Raw genomic sequence first — 22,257 nt, 5'->3', positions numbered from 1 at the left:
AGACAATAGCAAAATTAGGAAAACGGACATACACTGTGAGAGAAAAGCCAGAAGTAATATCCATAGTAATTAGCAATGGACTCGATAGGAGGTCTCAAAGATGCGGTCCCAGGTGTATGTTTCTTCATTTGCTTCTGCTCGGATAACCTAGCGGACAGTGCGGACACCTCTGGAACACGGGGTTCAGGGAAAGGGTCGCATTTAAAAGCCAGCGAAGTTAAGTTTGGGGCACAGCCTGAGACGTGGCCAGTCTTAATTAAGATGGTAGATGATGCTACGGAGTTTCTGAATCATCCCAGGGAACATGTGTAATAGAAGAGATGATGCCTGGAGGAAAGGCGAAGGGAGAAGGAGACGGCAGGAAGGCCCTCCAATGTTTAGGAGAAAAAGCTGAGATGAATGGCCAACATTGGAAACTAAGAAAAGGTTTCTCTTTTCTGAGAAAGACAAGTATCTAAAGGAAAACTAAGAGACTGGGACTTTAAGGAAGTTGGAATGAGAAGGCTGTCTCTCCCAGGAGGGAGTTTACTGGTGATCTGCAAGGCGGATAGACAGTTGCTATGTTTAATGCCCTCTGAGGAAGCCATTCCACATCCTTCCACTTACGGAGAACATTTCTTATCAAGGGGGAGGATCCAGTTTTAATGGAAACGACTTTATTGAAATTAATGTCACCTGATTCCTTTTTGCTTTTTTAACTGGACTGCCAGAACATCATACATTGCATATGTGGCTCACGCATGTGGCCTGTGTGGTACGTCCGGGGGACGGCACTGGCTCAGGCGCTATCGTGCTGAAATTTCAATTATAAGCATAGAAAAGCTCACAAACAAAGGATTAGGTGGAGAAAATTGAGTTCTTAACATCCTCGGAGCTATGCAAATATAACTCACGCTGAGAGAGAGACCCTTGTTCATGTCTTTTTTTTTTTTTTTTTTAAAGTACAGCAGGAAAGCCTGGGAAGCAAGGAAAAGCTATCCCCTGTCGAATCCAGGTGAGGGTTTCGTGTGGAAGAAGGAGCCATAGCTTAGTGAATGTCCGTAGGGGGAACAGGAAGGAACCCATGGGTGTGGCGTCATTGAACTTGGATGCAGATCCCACCCGGTCCCTCAGGAGCTGTGTGGCCCAGAGGAGGATGTGTAAGTTCCCTGCACCCCCACTTCCTCTCTGCCTGGCTCATAGGGTGACCGCTAACACCCCGTACTCACTTGGATCTTTGTAGGTGCCATTAGCATCCTAATGGAACAAAGGAAACTAAAGCAAAAAGGTAAGTCCTATTGCAGGGCCACACAGCTAAAAACTGGCGGCAGTTGCTAGGGTCCCCAAAGGAGGAACCCAGGAGGCCAAACGCGGTAAAGAATTTAAATTTATTAGGTCATCTGGATACCAGATGAGCTGAGCCCCAAGATGGTGCCAGCAGCCAGGAATGGGGAGCGAGAAGGTTTAAAGGACGCTGGGTGGGCTTTTTCGATGATGGGGAACTCTCTGGGCAGGTCCGGATCCTTGGAAAGTGAGGAGGGGAGAGATAATGGTCCTAGCAAGTGGGATGTGGCCTAAGCAAAGGGCATGTCGGTTGTGAACTGGTCTGAAGGTCAGTCCCCAGGGGAGGGGGTATCGATTCAATTATTTTATCAGACCTCACAGCAGTGGAGGCCGAACCCGTTTAGTCTGAACCCCGTTAGCACTTGAGCTTTCAATCTCTTCCACACCCAGGCCAAACCTGTCCCGTTGTCAGGAGAACCGAAGGAGACCGTGAACAAGGCACATACCAAGGTCAGCAAGGAAGGACGCGCAGTTTTAGCATCGCTGCTGTGAAGGCACCCATAGGGTTTGTGGACCCAATTACACCCCCTGGGGGGACATAGGGTTTAAATTACTCTGTGCCCCACGAGCTTAAAAAGCAGGCCCCGAAAGACAGGCAAGGGGAAACCCAAGATGACTTTGGGAACTCGGATGTGTGAGTAGTGCCCTGGATCCTAGGAGAACATACATTCAGAAGGCAACCTATGAAATACGAAGCCAGCAGGAATTCTGGCCTCACAGATAACTAGTAGGTTTAAAATCAGTGTCTACATGTTCAATATACTGAGTGACTTAGGTCTTCTCGGTTTCTCCCCCAAACCACTGGACTGCCAGGCCCACCTTTGCGAATCCAGCATCAAGACACAGATATATATATATGTATATATATATAATCCTCACCCAAGGATATGCTTTTATTGATTTGAGAGAGAGGGGAAGAGAGGGACAGACAGACAGACAGACAGACAAACATCCGTCTGTCGCCTCCTGTAAGTGCCCGACTGAGGATTGAACCTGAAACCTAGGTATGTGCCCTGACTGAGAATCCAACCCACAACCTGTTTGGTGTCTGGGTTGATGCTCCATTCAACTAAGCCAACAAGTGGAAGCAAGACACGTTATTTGTTATTTAAGGTAGAGCACACCTTTCATAGAGAATGAACCCCACATAAAGATTTTCTTTTCCTTTCTAAAACGTGGCGTGGTTTTTGTCAGGGGCCCGGCAGGCCACGGGGAGCGAGGCAGAGGCCGAGCCAGCTGCAGCAGGACACAGGGAATATCCCCCGCGGGTGAGCTGCTGCCAGGAATGGCTCCAGGAGTCCCCAGGCGGTGTGGTTGGGTCCAGCATCCTGGATGACCTCCATCCACACATCCCCGCCACACAACGTCACCTCACAGTCACAGTCACATCTCAGGAACTCCCCAGCCCGGCACCTCTGCCCTCCACATGATTATTTCTGACAAACTCATTTCTTGTTCAGTTCGATATGAAAATTAAAGTGGTATCAGCACAATTCCTCACATTTGAGAGCACGTGAATGGCATCCACAGTGCTCCCCTCTCTGCACACCAGCTGAGCCTTGGAAGGAGGAACAGGGCAGGTAGAGGCACCATTTCCCAAACAGCTCTGCTCTCCCTCCCAACCAGCCCTGCCAGGGCAGGCAACCTCAGGGGGCCCCGCAGACACAGTCACCTTAACTTTCTCAGAAGAAAACCATCTTCAGAAGAAAAGGCTAATCAAATCGTTTCCCATGCAAATGTGAAAATGAGGTAACGAGATAGTATCAATATTTTTAACTTTAAGCCAAGACAGGCAATCCTTAGGGTGATGCTGTTTCTATAAATTGAGTCAGTTCACATTCCTACCCACAAAGCCTTTCTTACTGGCTTGGTTTTGATCCCCCTTAATTTAAATGAGCCAGGTGACAGGTAGGGAGGCTCTTGACCAGAAGGAAGAACAAGGTTATGAGTTCCCAAGAGCCTCCCGTCAACTTTGTTTTCAGTCTGAGCCTCAGGGGGTGCGCTAATCATACATGTATTCTCTGGGTCAAGCAGGGTGGTCAGAACTTCTTCCTGGACTTTTTAAACGGAGCTCAGCTGTTCTTCCAGATCCCTTCTGTGGGGAGGCGATTTTCCATTCTAACCTTCTTCTACAAGAGAGGAAACTCGAATCCGGACAAGGGAAGCAAGTTCCGTCTGCCCCCCCAAAGAGTTGACAACAAAGGGGTGGGTAAAAGGATGGACCAAGAGGTCCACAGATGAAAATGCTCCGAGAATATCAGAGCAGATGAAGAAATGCGAAGCACGGAGACTTTGTGGCCTTTGTCTTTTGAACAAGATTTTCCCAAGCTGGTGTTTGCAACGACATATGTTTGGAAGTCCTAGCTTCGAGCCACACATTGCGTGTCTCTTAATGTCCTGTTAAAACCCAGTGGAGATGATTCTCGCATGTCTCGGAAGCCTGGGTCCTTGCTAACATGCATGGGAGCAGCTGCAGACAGGCTCCCTTCCCCCACCTTTTCTATACCCTGTCCAAGGTCACGGTGCTGCCCCAGGTGGAGAGCACCCACTGATGGACAAAGACTGTGTTTGCATGTCTTCTCTCAACACCCCCTGGAAACACACTGTAAACCCAGGGTGCAACATACATGTTCTGGTGTGACTCTCTTGGTGACATCTTCGATTCCTCTAAACCAGTGGTTCTCAACCTTCTGGCCCTTTAAATACAGTTCCTCATGTTGTGACCCAACCATAAAATTATTTTTGTTGCTACTTCATAGCTGTAATGTTGCTACTGTTATGAATCGTTATGTAAATATCTGATATGCAGGATGGTCTTAGGCGACCCCTGTGAAAGGGCCGTTCAACCGCCAAAGGGGTCGCGACCCACAGGTTGAGAACCACTGATCTAAACCAGGGCTGGACAGGGACCAAAATGTCAAGAAAGAACATGGGTCTTGGAAACACAGCTTCTCTTCTGCCTAACATGTCATTTGAAATATTCCCCAGTCGTATGTGCCCTTTAGAGAAAACATGCTACTCAATGTCAATCTTTCCATCATGCGAGGGGGGAAGAGAGCCAAAATCATGGATGCATTAGAAGGATCACAGGAAAAGCTTCCTGGATCTTGCAGGTCCTGAGTTCGAATCCTTTGCCACTGTCTAGCCATGTGACCTCGGGGCTCCTACTTATGGGCAAGGAGATTATCCGTGGGAAGCTGAGTCCCGGGCACTAGGCAAACACTTCAGGGCATATCCATCCCCATTTCCTCTTCCACAGTCAGCAGCACGTCTCACGAACCTACCCCTGGACGCCTCGTAGGCCTGTCTCCCCATCCACAGCCTGCAGCACAGGGAATGAATCCCTTAGTTCACATCCCTGCTGGTCCCCTTATTAACCGCATAACCCCGGGGGACGTTCACTACGCCGGATCTTGGTTTCCACGTTTCATAAAGGGTGATAATTACGCAGCTTCTACCTCACGAGGCTGCAGTGGGGATGAACTGAGATAATTTATGGAAAGCGCTGAGCTCAGTGTGTGCATATAGTAAATGCTCAGTATACAAAAGCTATTATAATAATGACATTACCCTCATCCCATCCCCCCCGCCCCCCCGCCCCACACACACACCAGTCTCCCTGCCTCAAGTCTCTGCCCCTTTCTGTCAGTTCTTCTCCATGCTGATGTGGAAATCATCTAGTGAGGTATTGAACACATCACTCCCCTGCCCCAGACTCTGCAAAGGCTGCCTGGGACCTAGGGAATGGCCTTCAAAGCCCTGGATTTCGCACTCAGCGGGCTCCACAGAGAGCCCCTAACTCCTCGCCCTGCAGGCATACTTTGCCCACTATCACACGCAGACACGTTCTGCGTGGGAAAACCGAACCTGTGCATTCGCATGCCGGTGATGTTGTCTGCACTCCTCTCCAATGCTGGGCCGGGGCGGTCAGAGAGCACCGAGCCAGGTGATTTGTGGAAGCAGCTCTGAGAGCCAGGCCATTTCAGAGCTGGAGAGGATCCAAAAGGCCACTTTTCAGATGAAGAAACTGAGGTTAATAGGTTTGACCAAAGCCACGTGGCTATTCATCAACAACGCCAGGGCCGTCCTGGGCCGGTCTGCCCAGAGGGAGGGACCCACGGAGCAGCCTGTTAAGGGAAATTTGTCAGCAGTTGGCCACAGACTTGCTGACAGGTGACCTTTCTCCATCCGTGGGAAGTTATGCGCCTATGAGGACAGAGCACACGGCGTGCAATGCAGGGCACAGTGTTGATGGGGTTGGAGGGGAGCGAAGAGCTGATGGGATTCCCCAGGACCCATCCCTCACTGCAAAGACGGGTCCTCTCAGGCTGCATTAGTCTCCTAACGAACGCTCCCAGACACACCGCCGAGATTTGCTGAGCTGAAGATTCCCTGCCATGTTTGCAGGAGGAAAGGTGATGCATAAAACACAAGAATCACCAGTGCATTGCTCGGAAGGCGAGTGTGCGCAGCTCTCACTGCTAAATTGCAATTCTCTACTCTAAGATCACAGTACTAATAGCGACAGTTCATTTATGCGGTGCCTCTGAGGTTCTGAGAATAATCATCAGGAGGAAGATTATATCAAACTAGCGCCCTGTCTACAGTGTAAGGCAGCGCGGGAGTGAGCTCCCTGACTATTAAGAGATGTGAGGGCAAAGTGTCGTGAACTGGAATGGTGTGCATCAAGGAACCCTGATTTTTCAATTTGGGTTTGGAATTTAAATACCGTTTTGCTGCCCCCGTTGACGGGATCGTTTATTAAGCCTTTAAATATGTGGTTAAATATTTAAAACCCTTGCATACGCCCGCGTTAACAAGTAGACGATGGGAAGCAGGTAACCACTGATGCTGCTCAGCCAGCCAGTGCCTGGTTAGTCGTCCTTGGTTTGGGGTCTGGACTTGTGTCCTCTGTGACCCACCAGAGAGTATCACGTAGAAATGAAGACTCATGGGTCCATGCGTTCTGTGCAGCTGGGCGATGACTGGGTCAGGTCTGGGCAAGAGGCTCCATCAGCCTCAAAAGCAAAGCCACTCCATGGTTCCACTACGCGGCCTTGCGGACACAAGTTCTGAGACCCTGAGCTCCCCCTGAAGTTTCCACTCACTGGCGGGGGCGTGCTGATTCCTCCCGAAGGTGGTCAGTAAAGCCATCCTGGGAGGGAACGGGCCCACCGCAGAGGGAACATTCACCCACCTGTCCTTGCTGCCCCCACTCGCCCACTGTAAGCACCGCCCACTTTCACCTGCTCATCCCACCCTTGCGTCAACAGAGGCCACACTGCCAGGGGATGGGAGCTGTCCCCTCAGGAAGCTTGGATGTGACTGGGGGCCATCTGCCCATTTTTAAAAATATATTTTTATTGATTTCAGAGAGGAAGGGATAGGGAGAGAGATAGAAACATCAACGATGAGAGAATCATTGATCAGCTACCTCCTGCATGCCCCCCTACTGGGGATAGAGCCCACAACCTGGGCATGTGACCTCCTAGTTCATAGGTCAATGCTCAACCACTGAGCCCCACCGGCCGGGCCATGTGCCCATTCTTATGGAGACATCTTTCATCAGTGCCTGGAGAGTTTCCGTGTAAGCCAACCTGGCTTCCTGGAGATGTTTGGCTCAGGTCCTCCTTACTCTCTAGGTCCCCTCAGGTCAGAATCCAATTTGGACCCATGTCCCTGAGTCTGGCCTTCGCTTCCTCTGGATAATACTCTTTGGAATTTTGCATTGGCTGCACAACCAGTATCCATGGGCCCCTTTCCCACGCAACCTGCCCTGTCCCTTCCAAGAAACCCTTTGCCCATCCCACACGTAGCTGCTGTGCCGTCTGCCACAGCTGCCCCGGGAAATCTCACCCCACTAGGCTTTGCCTGGGTCCTACATCCTGCCCAATTCTTGCTCAACCCCAATGGGACTACTCAATGTTTCATAAAGGCGGCTACCTCCTGCTCCACCTCACACCCCAGCATCTAACGGTCATGATTCTATTCAGCACATGGGAGGGACTGGAAAGCTAGACACCCCTCAGTACCGCGGTGGGTGAGGTTGCTCACAAGTCTTGCAAGGACACGCAGGGATTGGAGTCTTGGGTTTTCTAGTTCAAAGCCACAGACACAGGCTCTGAGTAGCACAGTTCCAGAGGGAAGACTAGAGAAGCAGGCTCTGGAAACGCCCAGGAAGGCGGGTCGCCTGGGCAGGCCGAACCGCAGACCAGACCTGCCACAGGACGAGGCGGCTTCCACAGGGACTGACTGCGTGTGTGCCCATGGGGTGAGCGTTAGACACTGAATCCAGATTTCACACAAGCTGGAAAGGTGGCGCTGAGTGGGTGCTCCAGCGTCCAGGAGAGGAGAGGAGCAACTCTATAGCCCTTCAGGCCTGTGGACAGAAGGCGGCTCTTCCTTCTCTAGACCACCCTCCTGCGGGCTGTTCTCCACACACAGGAGGGGGTCCCCAGGCTGAGCAGCCAGACCAACGAACAAGCAAACAGAACTACACAGCAAGGGCAGCGGTGGGGAACCCTTTTCCTGCCAAGGGCCATTTGGGTATTGATGGCATCCATCACGGGCCACACACAATTATCAAACTGGCCTGCTGTACTTGATCAAACATTTAATTAACTCACCCCTACTGCCTTGGCATTAATGATCCCTTGGACCTTACGCTCTCAGGCCGGATGTTCCCCGCCCCTGCTGTAGGGCGTTGTATTCCAGGGTGTGGAATCACTGGGAGGGCAGGGTCTGCTGTGGCTTAACCAGATTCTGCCCGATTCTCTGCTGGCATTTTTGTTCCGGTTGTTGTTTTTTGTTTTTACCGAGCGCGGTTTGAGACTAAGTATACCAACTACAGCACGAGGATAGGAGGAAGGACAGGTATTCTGGATAGCAGACTAGAGGTTTGCATTTCAAAATGTTTTGGGGAGACTGGGTCAACGGACTGAACCTAAGGATACAACATATATAACAGGGATAATCTTAACAGCCACCCCATTCCGTGCACTTTTATATATTTATACTAGAGGCCCAGTGCACGAAATCTGTGCACTGGTAGGGTCCCTAGCTGCTGCTGGCTGCTGGCCGGGGCCTCTCTCCCTTCCCCTGGCTGGCCCTGCCCCTTGGTCGAATTCCCAGAGGAACTCCCGGTCGAGGGGACAATTTGCATACTATGCTTTTATTATACAAGATGGTTTCATGTCAGAGCCACCCTCTAAGGCAGACCCCGTGTTACAGGGAAATTGAGGAAGAGCTGATGTGTGCGGCACAGCTGCGGAGCGGCAGGGCCAAGCCTGCGAGCAGGGCGGCCTGGTCAGAGAGCCTGTGTGGACGCCAGGGAGGGTGCCTCGTGGTGTCTTACCTGCCCAGGGACACAAGGACAGGTGGGGATAAGGGAATGAACAGCAGCACAGAAGGAAAAACAAAAAACAAACAAACTGTGGCGCGGAAGTCCTCTGGGTGATGTGCAGGCAAGGAGAGCTAATGTAACGTAGCCTCAGGCTGCAATAGAGACCTGTGCAGGAGGGAGTGGACAGGCTACTGTCTGGCTGACTACACTTCTGTCTTCAGTCCTTCTGCGGAGGGCTGGAGCAGAATCGATGGGGGTGTGAAAGCGGGGAGAAGGCACCTGGAAGGCAGCTTAACCCATGGCAATGTGGCCGAAGGATGACCTCTATTCTGCACGACGCGGGAGGCTTGTATCCAAGAATCTTGGGAAGATGGAGTTTGGCTCAAGTATTTCTAACAGTGGAAGTCCCCAAGGCCTGCATGGTTAGTGAGGCTCCAGCCATCAGCAGCTCGTGGCAGCCACAGCTAGAGCACCTGGTGGCATAATGCTTTGGTCCAGCTGGCCTCCAGGGTCCCTACTTACTACGCAGGAGTGCACGTCTGTTATTCCTTCCCAAAGCATCCTTGATCATCGAGCTGGATGGGCCATGTCTTTCCTGTGGCCCTGTTTGTTCACACCACCTTTGCCACACTTACTGCATGCAGGTTGGGGTTTTATAGACAGACCTACTATGTTCTCCTTGGGTTTTTATAGACAAATCTACTATGTCCTCCTTGAGGTGTCATAGGCAGACCTACTATGTTCTCCTTGAGTTTTAATAGACAGACTCACGATGTTCTGCACCATGGATATTGTTAGCTTTCTCAGGGAAGGCCCTGGGATTTGACCAGCTCCTGTGCTCCGCACAAGGCCTTTCATTAAAGTAAGCAACAACGAAATGAGCCTGAAACTGAGTTCAACCCTCACCCTGCCAGAGGGCCCCATGCAGGCTTCGGGGTGGCAAGGTGAGCACACAGTTCTTACACCGTTACCCAAGGACGCTTGGAATGGAGACGTCAACGGCAGGTGACTATTAAGGAGGACAGAGCTGAAGACCGAGGTTAAGTGGTACATTCTGCAAAATATCATCAAAGGACACATCAAACAACCGTGATTTTCAAATAATAGATTCATGCAGAACCCCACGTCAGTCTCACAATGTAACTGCTCAGTAACATACAGGGTATACCTGTACACACACACGCACACACACACGCACATGCACACACGCACACATCTGTCCACTCGAAACACCTTTAGCTTGCACATAGTGGTAGAAGATGGAGTTAAGAGGCCAGACTGCCCAGTTCTTTTTCCACCTGCCCCTAAATTGCCGTGTGATGGTAGGCAAGCCGTGATTCCTCCCCGTGGGTCCCTCTGGGTCCCTTAGTGAAGGTGGGCTGGAATAGCTAGTCATTCAGCTAGCGACTTCAGACCTAAGATTCCTACTTGGCAAAGTGGGACGCCGAGGCCTCCTTGGAGGGAGTGGTGCATGTAAGTGCCCTGCGGTGGTTACTGTCCTCAACGAGGAAGCTGATGTAAGGAGCCGGTAGTTAAAGGGGACCACGACAAAATGGGATGGAAGCAGGAGGGAGAGAGGAGGACGGAGAGAGGTCTGGAAACCTTAACTCATCAGATTCACCGAAGCATTGAGTGGCAGGGCATCCTGACTCCGTCAGGAAGCTTGGTGTCAGATGCCTGACTTTCAGTCCCAGCGTTGCTGTGGAATGTCAGGGTGCTGGTTTCTTTTCTTCCTTCTGTAAGATGCTAGGGACAATCTTACCGGCCCTCAGGGTCACTGTGACTAAGTCTCATATTACAAGGAATGTTCTTAGCACAGTGCCTGAAATTAGCACCAAGCTCTGTAGATGCTGGATTTTAAGGACTACCTGGCACCAATTTTCAAGTATTTGTAGGGCTGAAAAGGGTAAAGAGATGGGGAGTGGAGACATAGGGCATCTATTGGGGGAAAGATACAGAAGAGGGGTAGGTTAGCTCCTCCTTCAATAGGGAATTTAATGAGCAGGTAATGCAGCGCCACTAGTGTCCTGGTTCCTGAGAGGGCCTTAGCAGGCTGGCCTGGGAACATTTAAGAAGCTTAGGATGGCCCAGCCAGTGTGGCCCAATGGTTGAGCATTGGCCTATGAACCAGGAGGTCACAGTTTGATTCCCAGTCTGGGGCACATGCCCCGGGTTGTGGACTTGATCCCCAGTGGGAGGCGTGCAGGAGGCAGCCAAGCGATGATTCACTCTCATCATCGATGTTTCTCTCTCCCTTCTTCTCTGAAATCAATAAAAAAAATATTTTTTTAAAAAGAAGCTTAGGATGAATGGCAAACAGAAAACCTGCTGAGAAGAAAGTTGGACCAGAAGATCTGGAAGCTCCTTTTATGGATAGGATTTGGGATCTTGTAGGGGCACAAGGTCCAGCAGCCAGCTCAGCTCTCTGTCTGGCTGCTCTCCTCCACAAAGCTCGGGAAGCTTGCACTTGGGACGTGTGCCACAATTTGTATAAAAACCGGTGCCTGCCCTGCCAGTGGCTCAGCTGTTTGGAGCATCATCCCATCCATCAAAAAGTTGTGGGTTCAATTCCTGGTCAGGGCACATACCCAGGTTGCGAATTTGATCCCCAGTCAAGATGCATATGAGAAGCCGCCAATCCGTGTTTCTCACATTGATGTTTCTCTCTCTCTCCCTTCCTCTCCCTCTAAAAACATATGCTTGGGTGAGAATAAAAAAACCCAAAAAAACAGAAAATGGGAGAGCACGTGGAGTCCCCGGCGTGGACACCCGCTCTCCTTCCTCGTGAGCTTAGACAAGCGTCGGTCTCCCCTTTTGTAAAATGCAGAGGACGGCGCCCTCCCGTCTGGGTGGCTGCACAGAATAAAGGAGGCGGCAGGGGCAGCGCCCAGCACACGGTAGCATTTCAGAAAGTTGGCTCCCTCCCCTCACCTTTTCCAGACAGACATAGGCAGCTATTTCCTGTCGCTGCCAGGCGGACTCAGACGACACAGGAAGGCTGCGGATGGGACACCGCGGACCTGGGAGGTCCAGGAGCCTCAAGAAGCCCGGCCTGGCTGCGATGCTGGGTGTGAAAACAGTCGGAAATCCATTCAGGGCCCCGTGGTGGTGACTGTGGTTTTGCAGGGACCCGAGGGAGACTGGGGACAAGGCACACGTGTTTCTAGCCGAGTCCAAACGGTCCCCTGCTCACCCACCTGAAAGCCCCAAACTACATTTACCTGGAAAACAAACAGGGGGAAGTCGTGAAATGGTGGTGATTTATCGAGAGACTAATGACCATGGGAGCTAGTCTGGAATAGCAATGAGTCCCTTCCCAATGAAAGCAGGCCTTGCGATGAGTATCTCAACATCACCTGCTTAGCAGATTTTCCTGAGAAGATATTACTTCCGGGCGAGGACGTGTCCCGGAAAAACCCATGTGCAAAAGGGAACAGGGAGAAGATGCAAAGGTAGGAGCCAGGCTCTTTTCGAAGGCCCTCGTTATATCCCCGCCCCCGAATATTTTAAATGGAAAAGGGATGGATCACTTAAACGTATGAAATGATTTTTTAAAAGGCCAGGCACTAATAAACAATTCATCACTAACCGGGAGAGGCCTGGATCGGAGGCGAATGCTCAGTGCAGGATTCCGGCCGAGTGAGTGTAAGGAAGACCTGCTACCTGCCCGTGTTGGTCTATGAAACGTAACCTCAGGTCTGTTTCTAAGAGGACCAACGGCCTGAGCATGTCCTGGGTGCTTGTCAGGAACTGGGCATTGCACTCAATTCTCCTCTGTCTTTACAACAATCAACAATCCCAGGACACAGATATCATTATTAACTCATTTTCTCAGAGAAGTTGTGCTGCTTATTCTCGGCATGCACTTTGGAAGTTGTGGAGCTGGGACTGAGAAGGACCGAAATGCCAGGCAGGGCTGGGACCCGGGTGAGGCAGGTGACGCAAGAAATACAAGGAAATGCCCCCCAAAAAACTCAGTAATCAAGATAAATGATATTTTAATGCCATTTTTTTAAAAAAACAAAACAAGATGAATGGAAGAAAATCCAAGATGAGTAAAAGATCAACATGTTCAATACAGACAGGACCTAACCGCACCTGAGCCTCTTGGTCTCCCTCTCCTCGGCCGAATCCTGGCTCTGCCACCGGGCAAGGCTGCCTCCAGTGTGAAGAGCTGATCCAGGCCTCAGGGAGGATGGACACAGGTCTGGGCCTGCGGGGTGTGACCATGGGAATCACGTTCCCAGGGATCCACGGCGGGTGGAGCGCAGTGAGTAGATCGCATATGTCTGTGCCCGCCTTCACCCATGCTCCATCTTATCAAGAACAAGGGAGTGTCGATGGCAGGGCTGCTCCTCTCGACTCTCCCTGCTTGTTCTCACGGATGGAGCCTGAAGAAGACTGAAAAGAGATCCCCCTGGGCCTTCAACTGAAATCAAGGAAGAGCTTCCCCGACTCCTACGGCTACGTTAGGTGATCATCCCATCGGGGAAGAAGCTGAGCCCCAAGCCATTTATTCAAGGGAAGTGGAGACGTACCCTTAACTTGTGCAAGACTTCTGGCAGATAAGGCAGTTCATGGAGGAAGTGAATGAAGGTGTTTCTTCGCCTGACACAACCAGGAGAATCGGAGAAAAAGGCAGTGCTTATTCAGGCAATAGCGTAAGTCCCTGGCCACTGCTGATGGTGGCCAGCAAAGCTGTTTATGCCAACTTTCTGGGTTCAGCACCTCACATGGTCTAAACCGGGGTTATGGGGAGAGAGAGGGAGAGAGACAGACAGACATACCAGCATTTGACCTGCCGTGGGAAAGAGCATCATCCATTCATCTCTCTTTTTCCCCCTCCCTTTCCTCCTTCACTCCCTTCTTCTCTCTTTCACTCCTATCTCACTTAACATCCCATGTGCCAGGTGCTCTCCCTGAGCAGACACCGGACCATACCGAGGATGGGAGCGACGCTTTATCTCAGTGAGAATTCCGAACTGTGCAACCTCCTGCGACTAATTAAACCAAGTAACAATGAAAAATTTTGAAGTTAACTAAACCGCCCAACGGTAAGGGAGGGTAAGGGAGCATCGGTTTACAGAACACTCTGTCTTACTTTCCGCTGAGTTACTGCACACTCCCGCCCTTAATCCATCTGCATTGATTCCTGCCTGAGCATTCCAGCTCACGCTCAGGGCTGCAAGACTTCACTGCTGATTCATGGGGGAGGCCTCTGCACTCAGTTAAAAAAAAAAAAAAAAAGATACAAATAAGAATCCACTTAGGACAGTAGTTATTTTTTAAGTAGAGCTTTCCTCTTCATTATAATATGGCACGCTTTTTTTTCATGCTTTCTCTGAACTTTCATAATGACATGATCAACCTTAACAAATATAAATGTGTGCAGCCTGAAATATGCAATTTAATCATAGACGGTAATTTCCATATCACTGGCGGGGGTAGGGGGGGGTAGTCAAATGATTAAACTCCAGTGCGCGAGGACCAGTCTTGAAAGAAATTTTATTCTCTGCTCAAGTTCTGTGTTTGTATTCCAATGTCAAGAACGGGTTAAAGGGAATAGGAAAACATTTACTATTATATTTAAAACTCCATGCCCCAACGTGTGTACCAAAGATCAAACTCTTATTCTTTTTTTATTTTATTTTTTGCAAATCAGAAATGGCTTGCAGATGTCTTCAAAACTTCTTGAAGACATAGGCTATGATATCACAGCAATCTCACTAATATTTCTCCTCTCTATCCATTCCCTTCCCCCTCGGAGTCTGAAATGATGCTCTAGTCTAGCAGGAAAGAAAAAAGAAAAAGAAAAAGAGCCAGAGCAAACCCTCCGGGATCATTGCCTGGGTGAGAGCTGACCTTGTTTATCATGCAGCCCAGCCCCCACCCATCTTCTGCTCCACCTCAAATGATAAGACTTTCCAACTGTCTAGTAAACTCCAAGGTGGGAGGAAGAGGCTGAAGGTAAGGCGATCCACCGACTAGGAAGAGGTAAATCCTGGCAAACTGCTGGAGCAGTAGCCTGACCCACAACTAGACTGAATTCGGTCTCTCCGGAGAGGCCAGGACAAGGCTGGCGGTGACAAAGCGGCTTTTCACTGCGCCCTCAAAAGCAGATGGGCCCCATGCAGAAGGTTGGGGAAGGGCGCCATTGCCCTCTAGTGGCCAGAAGTGCAATCTTCCGCGAAGGAGCGCCTTTCCAGAGAAGCACAAGGCTTTCAATGTCAGGGTAAAATTATAGCAGAAAGATGTCTAATTACCCTCCCTCGAGTGTTTCCGTTCGTCCTTTCTGCCCACCGAGGAGGCTGTGGATGGCTACCCCGGTAACGCTGGTGGGAAAGCTGATTCTTCCTCCTACGGGGGCACCAGAATTTGCCCAACTTCTCTTTCTTTTTAACAGACCTGTTGATGTGGTTCCTCCAGTGAAATAAACCACGCATTTATAGAGACCAAAGATCTGTACATGTTTCAGAGGCAATGCCTCTGCATTGGAAAGGTGGGCCACTCTCAAGCCTTGGTAATCTAGAAAGCGGGTTCCACATATGAAACAATAACCGATTTCATAAGGGGGGGAAAACATCCCAAACACATTTCAATCTCTTCAATCATTGGCTGCTCCGATTTTCTAGGAAAAAAAAAAAAAAAACAAAAAAAACAACTGGGAATTCAGCCATTCTTCAACCTTGACAGTTAAAAAAAAAAAAAAAAAGGTTTGCCACCTACTTTCTAACTCTATAAGCCACGGTTCTATCATTATGATCTAATTATTAGGTATGCCTATATCAAAGTAAAAAAAAATTGATACTGGAAATCAACATAAAGGACATGATTGGTTCTTGGACATCTGCCTACATAAGTTGTATTGAAAATGAAGGAACCCTTTAAAGTCAGGTTTACAGATCTGTTTCGATGGTTCTGAAAACAGATTTGAATATCACAGATTGAAGTTTACGTGAACCGTCAACTTCCTAAGTCACAGGCAGTCACTGGCAAGGTTCGGAGACACACTAAGCTCACAGGATTGTAGCGCTGGCATTGTAAATCCAGCCTCGAGGTCAAAGTCACGGCGTTTCCCACACGAGGGTCCCCAAACCAGAATCTTTACAAAGCAGCCATGTAATTCCATTCAGAGTGGAAGAAAAACCATGAATTATGAAGACAAGTGCATTAAAGGAGCATGAAATTGATCTGTATTCCCCCAGATCCTGGCATGGCTCTCCAACCCTGGCCCTCCTCCTCGCACCCATAAGCAATTCACCATCCACAGCCATAGCCCCCACTGCACAGAGAAAACCTGAGTTCGGGGTTATCAAAAAAAAACCAGAGGCCATAACTTTTTAAAATAATTCTCGAATTAACACAAGATTGCATCTTAATTGAAAACAGAATTTAGGTTTCTAGTAATTTTACCGTCTGGTGTTCCGATAAGAACGTTGAACATAATGGAAGTTCTGAAGTGCTATCAAGATGGTCCGCTGCTTGAGTAGAACTATTTTAAAAGCCTGTCTTTCTAGTGAGCACGAAGCCCAGGTTTGAGTAAATCTACGTGCCTGGGCCCCACAGATTATTCTAGCTCAGTCCTTTCAATGCATCTCCTCATTTCCCCCTCCCCCCAAGGGTGGAGTGGGGAGGGGGGGTCATTTCTTTTCTTCAAACAATGTCCTAAAATGGCCAGCTGATGCAGATTCTAAAATAACAAGGTAAAGCATGCGAGAGATAATCAGTATTAATAAAGCCTGGCTGCTGTACGGTGGAAGCATGCATGTGCAATGCTTCCAGAGCAAGATGTCATGATCATTCTCACGCAAGCCAAGTTCCCCAGCTTCTCGGATGCCTTTCCCTGGTCTAGACTGGAAAACTCCTCACATTCCTTTGTACCAGGCAAGATTTCAGAGGTTTGGATTCCAGGGCCCACTGGCCAACTCGGAAACTTTGCTTTGGATCTCAGGATGAATACATAGTGGGGACCAGGAGTTTCAGGGTCCCTCTGGGATTGGCCACAAGTCTGTCCCTTTGTTTCCCAACTTTTAGTCCTTTGTTCTATAGAAGAAGATCAGGCTCCATGTAGCTGGGGTTGGGTAGCGACTACTTCTGGTGTCTGTGTCTCCTTATTTGTAGGAAAAATAAACTCCAGGATGAATAAAATGGAGGTCAGCCTCTTCTCTCCTCTCCCCATCCTTTTAGGCCCTAGCGCTCAAACCCCAGCTTGGCCTACAGGGCTGATGAGATGCTGGTGGGTCCTCGCTCCTAAGAAAACTTCTCCATCCCCGCCCCCTTCCCCCTGGCAAAACCATCCTCGTCCTCCGCTGCTAGCCTAAGCGATAAAGCAATTGATCCATCCTCTTGCCAGATTAATTATCGTGGCTTCCCTGTGATTAAACTGAAAACTTATTCCATGCCTCATTTGAAACCGATAGGAATGATCGGAAAAGGAAAACAAGAAAAGGTTTTTTTAAGGGGGGAATGGGAGGGCAGACTTTAGGCAGATCTATACTCTCCTGCAGCAGGGTTTCCGGAACAGCCCTCCACCACCATCACCCCCACCCACCCCTTAGGGACGACCCGTCACGGAGCAGGGATGGCATTATGAAATAATTAAAAGATGCAATTTCTTAATAACAGTGCGATGGCCCGTGATATTCCTGCTGCATTATCAGCAAAAGCAACAGGGCTTTTACTAGCATCTAGCCAACCTTTCACCCTGGGAAGGGAGGCGTGCGGCACCCCGCACCCCCACGCCCCAGCGAAAAGCAGGGCCTCGGCAAAAAAGGGATAAGGAAGAGCGAGCTAGCCAGGGGCCTCCCTGACCCCACTTTCTCTGGGGATCTTTTCTCACCGCACTAGGCGGGCTCTGCCCCTGCTCCGCCGGGTGGAGGGGGAGACGGTGCTCTCCTCGCCGCCCTCCCCATCCTGCCCGCTACCCCGCGCTTCCCACTCCCAGCTCGCGTTCCGGGGCAAAGCTGAGGGAGGAGGCCATGCGGGCTGGAGAGGCAGGGCGCGCTCCGGGAGGAGGCGGAGGCTGGGTTCGCAAAGTTAACACTGACCGTGGCGGGGTTCGCCAACCCCGAGGCTGAGCCCGGGTCTGAACCGCTCGCAGATCTCCCCTCGGGCCGGCGGGCGCTGGTCAACGGCCCCCCATGCCCTCCGAGAGACTCCGGCTGGAGGGCTGGAGCGCGCGCCGCAGCCGGCGGCCGGGAGCCGCAATCAGCGGACCCAGACCCAAGCCATTAAAGTGCGGGGAATCGCCGACGCGAGCCGGGCGCCTCCCGCTTCCCGGGGCCTCCCCGGCTGTCCGGCACGGAGGGCTGAGCCTCCGAGCGCCGGCGGGGATGGGGATCGGGGGCAGGAGCCCCGCAGAGCGCAGTCACGTCGCCGCCGGGGAAAGAGGCGCCGAGCGGGCGAGCGGGAGGGCAGTGCCCGGGGGCGACTTTCCCCCGAGACCCGACCGAAGGCTGTCGGCGCGTCCGGGCGCAGCTCCGCAGCCTCCCGCCCCGGCCCGGGGACAAGCCCTCTGCCCCGCGGCCTCGGCGGGGACCTCGGAGGAGGCCGGAGCGGGAGGGAGGTTGGAGCGCACATCTGGCGCCCGTGCCCCCGGCGCTGCCCGCGCCCACAGCTGGCTCCCTTCTCCCTTTTATTATTTTTGGACACATCTTCTCTGATCTCCGCGCTCTCCCTCGTTTCCTTTGCATTCGTGAAACCTTCCCCAGTCAGACCTCCCCCCTCCCCGAAATCCTCATCCCGAGACCTCCCTCCTCCAGGAGCCCCATCCAGGCGAGAGGAAGGCACCGGCGGCGCGCCTACCTGGAGCCCCGGAGGGTGGGCGCGAGCGGCGGCCGTCGGTCCCCGGCGCAGGGCGGGCGCCGCCGAGTCAGCCCGGGCCCCAGTCCGGGTCCCATTCACAAGTCGGCGGCGGCTGCGAGCGGCCCCCGCGGCATCTGCGAGCGCCTCTCCCCTCGGCTGGCGGCGGCCGCGGAATGAGCCGCCGAGCGCGCTAGTGGCAGGAATGAGAAACCGGTGGGGAGGTGGCGGGCGGGGGGGGGGGGGGAGGAGGGAGGCCGCCGCTGGGAGGGAAGGAAAGGGCGGGGGGCGGAGAGGAGCGGAGGCCACAAGACGCGGCGAGCCGAGCCTCGCGGAGGCTGGGGGGCCGACCCTCCCCCGGCGGCCCCCGAGATGCCAACCCCTGGGTTCGCGGCCGCCCCTCCCGCTCCGGGTCGCAGCCCTCCCGCGCACTTGGGGCTCAGACGGAGTCTGGAGCGACTGAAGTTGGGCTCCAGGGACGCACAGCCAATCAGGGAGGGAGACGGAGGGGAGCTGGGGAGGGGGTGGGAGCCCCTTTCCCTCCTTCGCCCAAATCCGCTCCAGCTGGCCAGGCTGGGCCCTTGCCCGGGAGGCCTGGAGGGTGGGTTGTGGGGAAAGCATTTGCCAAGTGGGGGAGGCCGTGGGGAATCGTGCTTCCTCTCGCTGCCGCCCCACCTTCGGCAACCCCTCCACGTCGGCGGCTCCGGCCCGGCCTCCGTCCCCCATCCCTGGCAATTGTGCTCGGGGCTCAGGCGGCGAAAACTGGGGCGGGAGACTTCGGACTTGGGGAGAGCCGCTCCCTGGTCGCCCCACACCTCCGCCTCCGGGGCCTCGCGCGCGGAGCGGGGTGCGGGCATGGCTTCGCCGGGGTCGGCTGGGAGCCCGCCACCCTGCGCCCCACGGGGGTGCACTGGCCCCCATCTGGAGCGTCACTTGTTGCCGCAGACCCCCCGCCCGCACACCCGCCGGGGCTGGAGAGTGCGGTGTTACCGGAGAGAGGGCTTCGGGGCGCCGTGCCCGTGTCCTCCCTCCATCCTCCCCCGAGCCACTCCAGCAGGACCCGCCCGAGGGTGGGAGCCCGACCGCCTCCTGCCCCAGTGGGGTCGCCGGGAGGAAAGGCTGGCGGGGCCGGGCCTTGGGACTCCCGCCGGGGACTTTGCGGGGCGCTCGCGGTTCGGGAGCGAAGTGGGGGCCGCACCTTCCGCGGCCACGGAGGGGAACCCCCGTGACTTGGTGGGGACCCCAGGCTGGAAGAAGTTTCCAGGGTGGGGGTGGCGGGAAAAGACGAGGCGGGGAAAGGCGAGAAGCAAATGGGTAGAAGCATGATATTGGGGGTGGGGTGGGGGCCGAGAGAGGAGGTCGGGGGGGAGGGTTGCAGGCCGGCGAGACACTGTTGCCGGACGCGGAGGGATGAGCGGAGAGAGGGGCCCGGGAGTTAACGGGGAAAGAGGCCGAAGAATGCAGAGCGCGCCGGGGGCGCCGGGAGCCGAGGCCCGCCGCAGGAGAGGAGCGGCCCGGGCTTCCGCGCGGCGCGGCGCAGCGACGTGCGCGGGGCGGGGCGATCCGGGTACCACTCCGGCCCCCGCCGCCCCACGCGCGGCTCCGCGACGTCGGGATCCCCGAGGCGCCGCGTGCTGCCCCAGCCAGCGTCCCGCGCCCCGCGCCCTCCGGGTGGCCGCCGCCTTTACACTGCGCGTCCCCGGCCGGGAAGGGGCGCTGCGTTTCCAGCCGCCCGGTGTTCTCGCTACTGGGCTTCCCTCCCCGCACGCAAGGCCTCCGCAGTGACGGGCCTCTGGGCACCGGGCCCAGGTACCTCGCACCCCAGCGGCACACACACCGGGGGCGGGGGGCGCTCGAGGCCGCTCAGGCGCGCGCTTTCCCCGAGGGCGCGGTGAGTGGGCCTGGGCGCCGGTCCCTCCTACCTCCGCAGGTTGGTCCCGGCCCTGACCCCCCCCCCCCCCCCCCCTCGGTGCGCCTGCCGCCTCTCTCCACCTCCCTGGCCCTGGTTTCCTTCTGCTCTAAGTCCTGAACCTCCAGCGGTCCTAGGCCGCCGCCAAAGGTCTCCACACTCCCTCCGACGCGGCCCGGCGGTGGTGTTGGGAGTTCTGACCTCCATTTCCCCTTAGAAATTCGGTTCCACCTGAGCGAGGGCCCCGCTCGGAGATACTTGGATTATTGCCCTTGTTTGGCTTCTGGGTCGTCTGGGTTTTCTCATCCTTTCCACGTGGGCATAAAGGGAATGCGAATGCAAAGCTGTCGTCAGTCTCTAAATACACATGCGCAAAGGTGCCCAGGATCTGTGGCGGTTAGGACATCTCTCCATCCGTGAGAGCGTTTCATGGGTTCCATTCGGGAGGCAGGTCCCAGGGCCAGCCCGGTCCAATGTGTGATCTGGCATTAGCTGTCATTGGCCCCGCTGCTGTTTGGCTGTCTTTTCAGAATTCATCGAAGGACAGCAGTTGTATTTTGTTGGTTGGTTTTTTGTTTTTTAAACCATCCCTTCATGAGTGATAGCCGCAGTGGATTTTAAAAAGCCTGTTAAGAATGGCTGGGGAGATTTCCACTGCCATGGCATGCCCGGATGAGATGGAACCCGGTGTCTTGCAGCAGCCACTATTCCTTGCACAGCCCAGCAATTGCGCCTAGAAAACTGAAAACAAGTATCCACACAAAGACATGAAGACATGCTCTTGAATGTTCAGAGCATCATTATTTATAACAGCCAAAGCTAGAAACAAGCCAAACGTATACCAATCTGTTAACGGATAAACACAGTGTGGTATGTCCATGTAGTGGAATAATATTCAGCTTTAAAAAGAGAAGAAACACGGATGCAGGTTACATCCTGAATGACCCTTAAAAAGCATATGCTAAAAGCCAGATGCAAAACCACTTATTGTACGATTCCACTAATTTTCATTAACGCCCAGAAAAAGCAAGTTTATAAAGCCAGAAAGCAGGCCAGTGATTTGCTGACTAGGGGTATAAACAGGAATTGATTACAAATAGGCATGAAAGAAATTGGTTGGGTGATGAAAATGTTCTAAAATGGCGACAACTGTGCAGGCCTATACGAGTACTAAAAATTATCTAACAGTAACAAAAAAAAAAGGGCAAAAAGAATATCCTTTTATACCTTTATTCCCAGATGAACTGTGACCTGTAGCTGAGCCCCAGGGGGAAAACTTTTTGCAAGGCAGTTTTAGAGAGAGGAAAAATGTTAAAAAAAAAAAAAAAAAGAGTTCTAGTTCTCTTGGAAAGATAACCATACTTCTATTCAGCAAGTTCTATTTTGGCGACTGTTTCGGAGAGTCTTATAAGTGTTAAAGCAAGTTAATTCCCCCCTTTCACTCTTCTAAGTGATTAATTCCTGGGAGCTAGACTTAGGCATTCCAGTTCGTGACATTTGAAACACACCTACACATAGGCACACAGTACGAAGTGCACATTTCAGAGGGGATTTTTTTTTATGACTATGTTAGGATCTGTTTTAGAAACCCTATCAAGCACTTGGGTGGAGTACTGTGTGATTACAGTTTAGATTAAAAAAGGAAAAGGAGGAAGAAAGAAGAGCCCCACTGACAGCTTCAATGAAACGATTCAGTTCATCCAGGCAGCCAAAAGTTTGGGTATTTATCTCCACTCGTCTCACCTTTCCTTCACCTTGTTCTTCAAGGGAGGAAGGCAGGGTTCATGGTTACTCTGGAGCCAGGATTAAATAGTCTTTAAACAGTCTCTTCTGCTTCCTGCCTGTCCGTTGCTCCCAATCCAGACAAAGATAAGGCCCAAAT

General features: G+C 52.6%; 1 protein-coding gene across 1 annotated transcript in view; it reads right to left on the bottom strand.

Moving 5' to 3' along the window:
• CDH11 (cadherin 11) overlaps nucleotides 1-18,670 on the bottom strand; it is a 128,517-nt gene extending 109,847 nt beyond the window's left edge. The window contains exon 1 of the mRNA XM_059667864.1: nucleotides 18,470-18,670. The gene's annotated coding sequence lies outside the window, so the exon portion shown is untranslated. The remainder of the gene's footprint in view (nucleotides 1-18,469) is intronic.
• Nucleotides 18,671-22,257: the final 3,587 nt, after the last annotated feature.

This window comes from Myotis daubentonii, chromosome 15 (genome assembly GCF_963259705.1).
Source record: "Myotis daubentonii chromosome 15, mMyoDau2.1, whole genome shotgun sequence".
NCBI classification, from domain to species: Eukaryota; Metazoa; Chordata; class Mammalia; order Chiroptera; family Vespertilionidae; genus Myotis; species Myotis daubentonii.
This window is presented reverse-complemented; position numbering and strand designations above follow the sequence as displayed.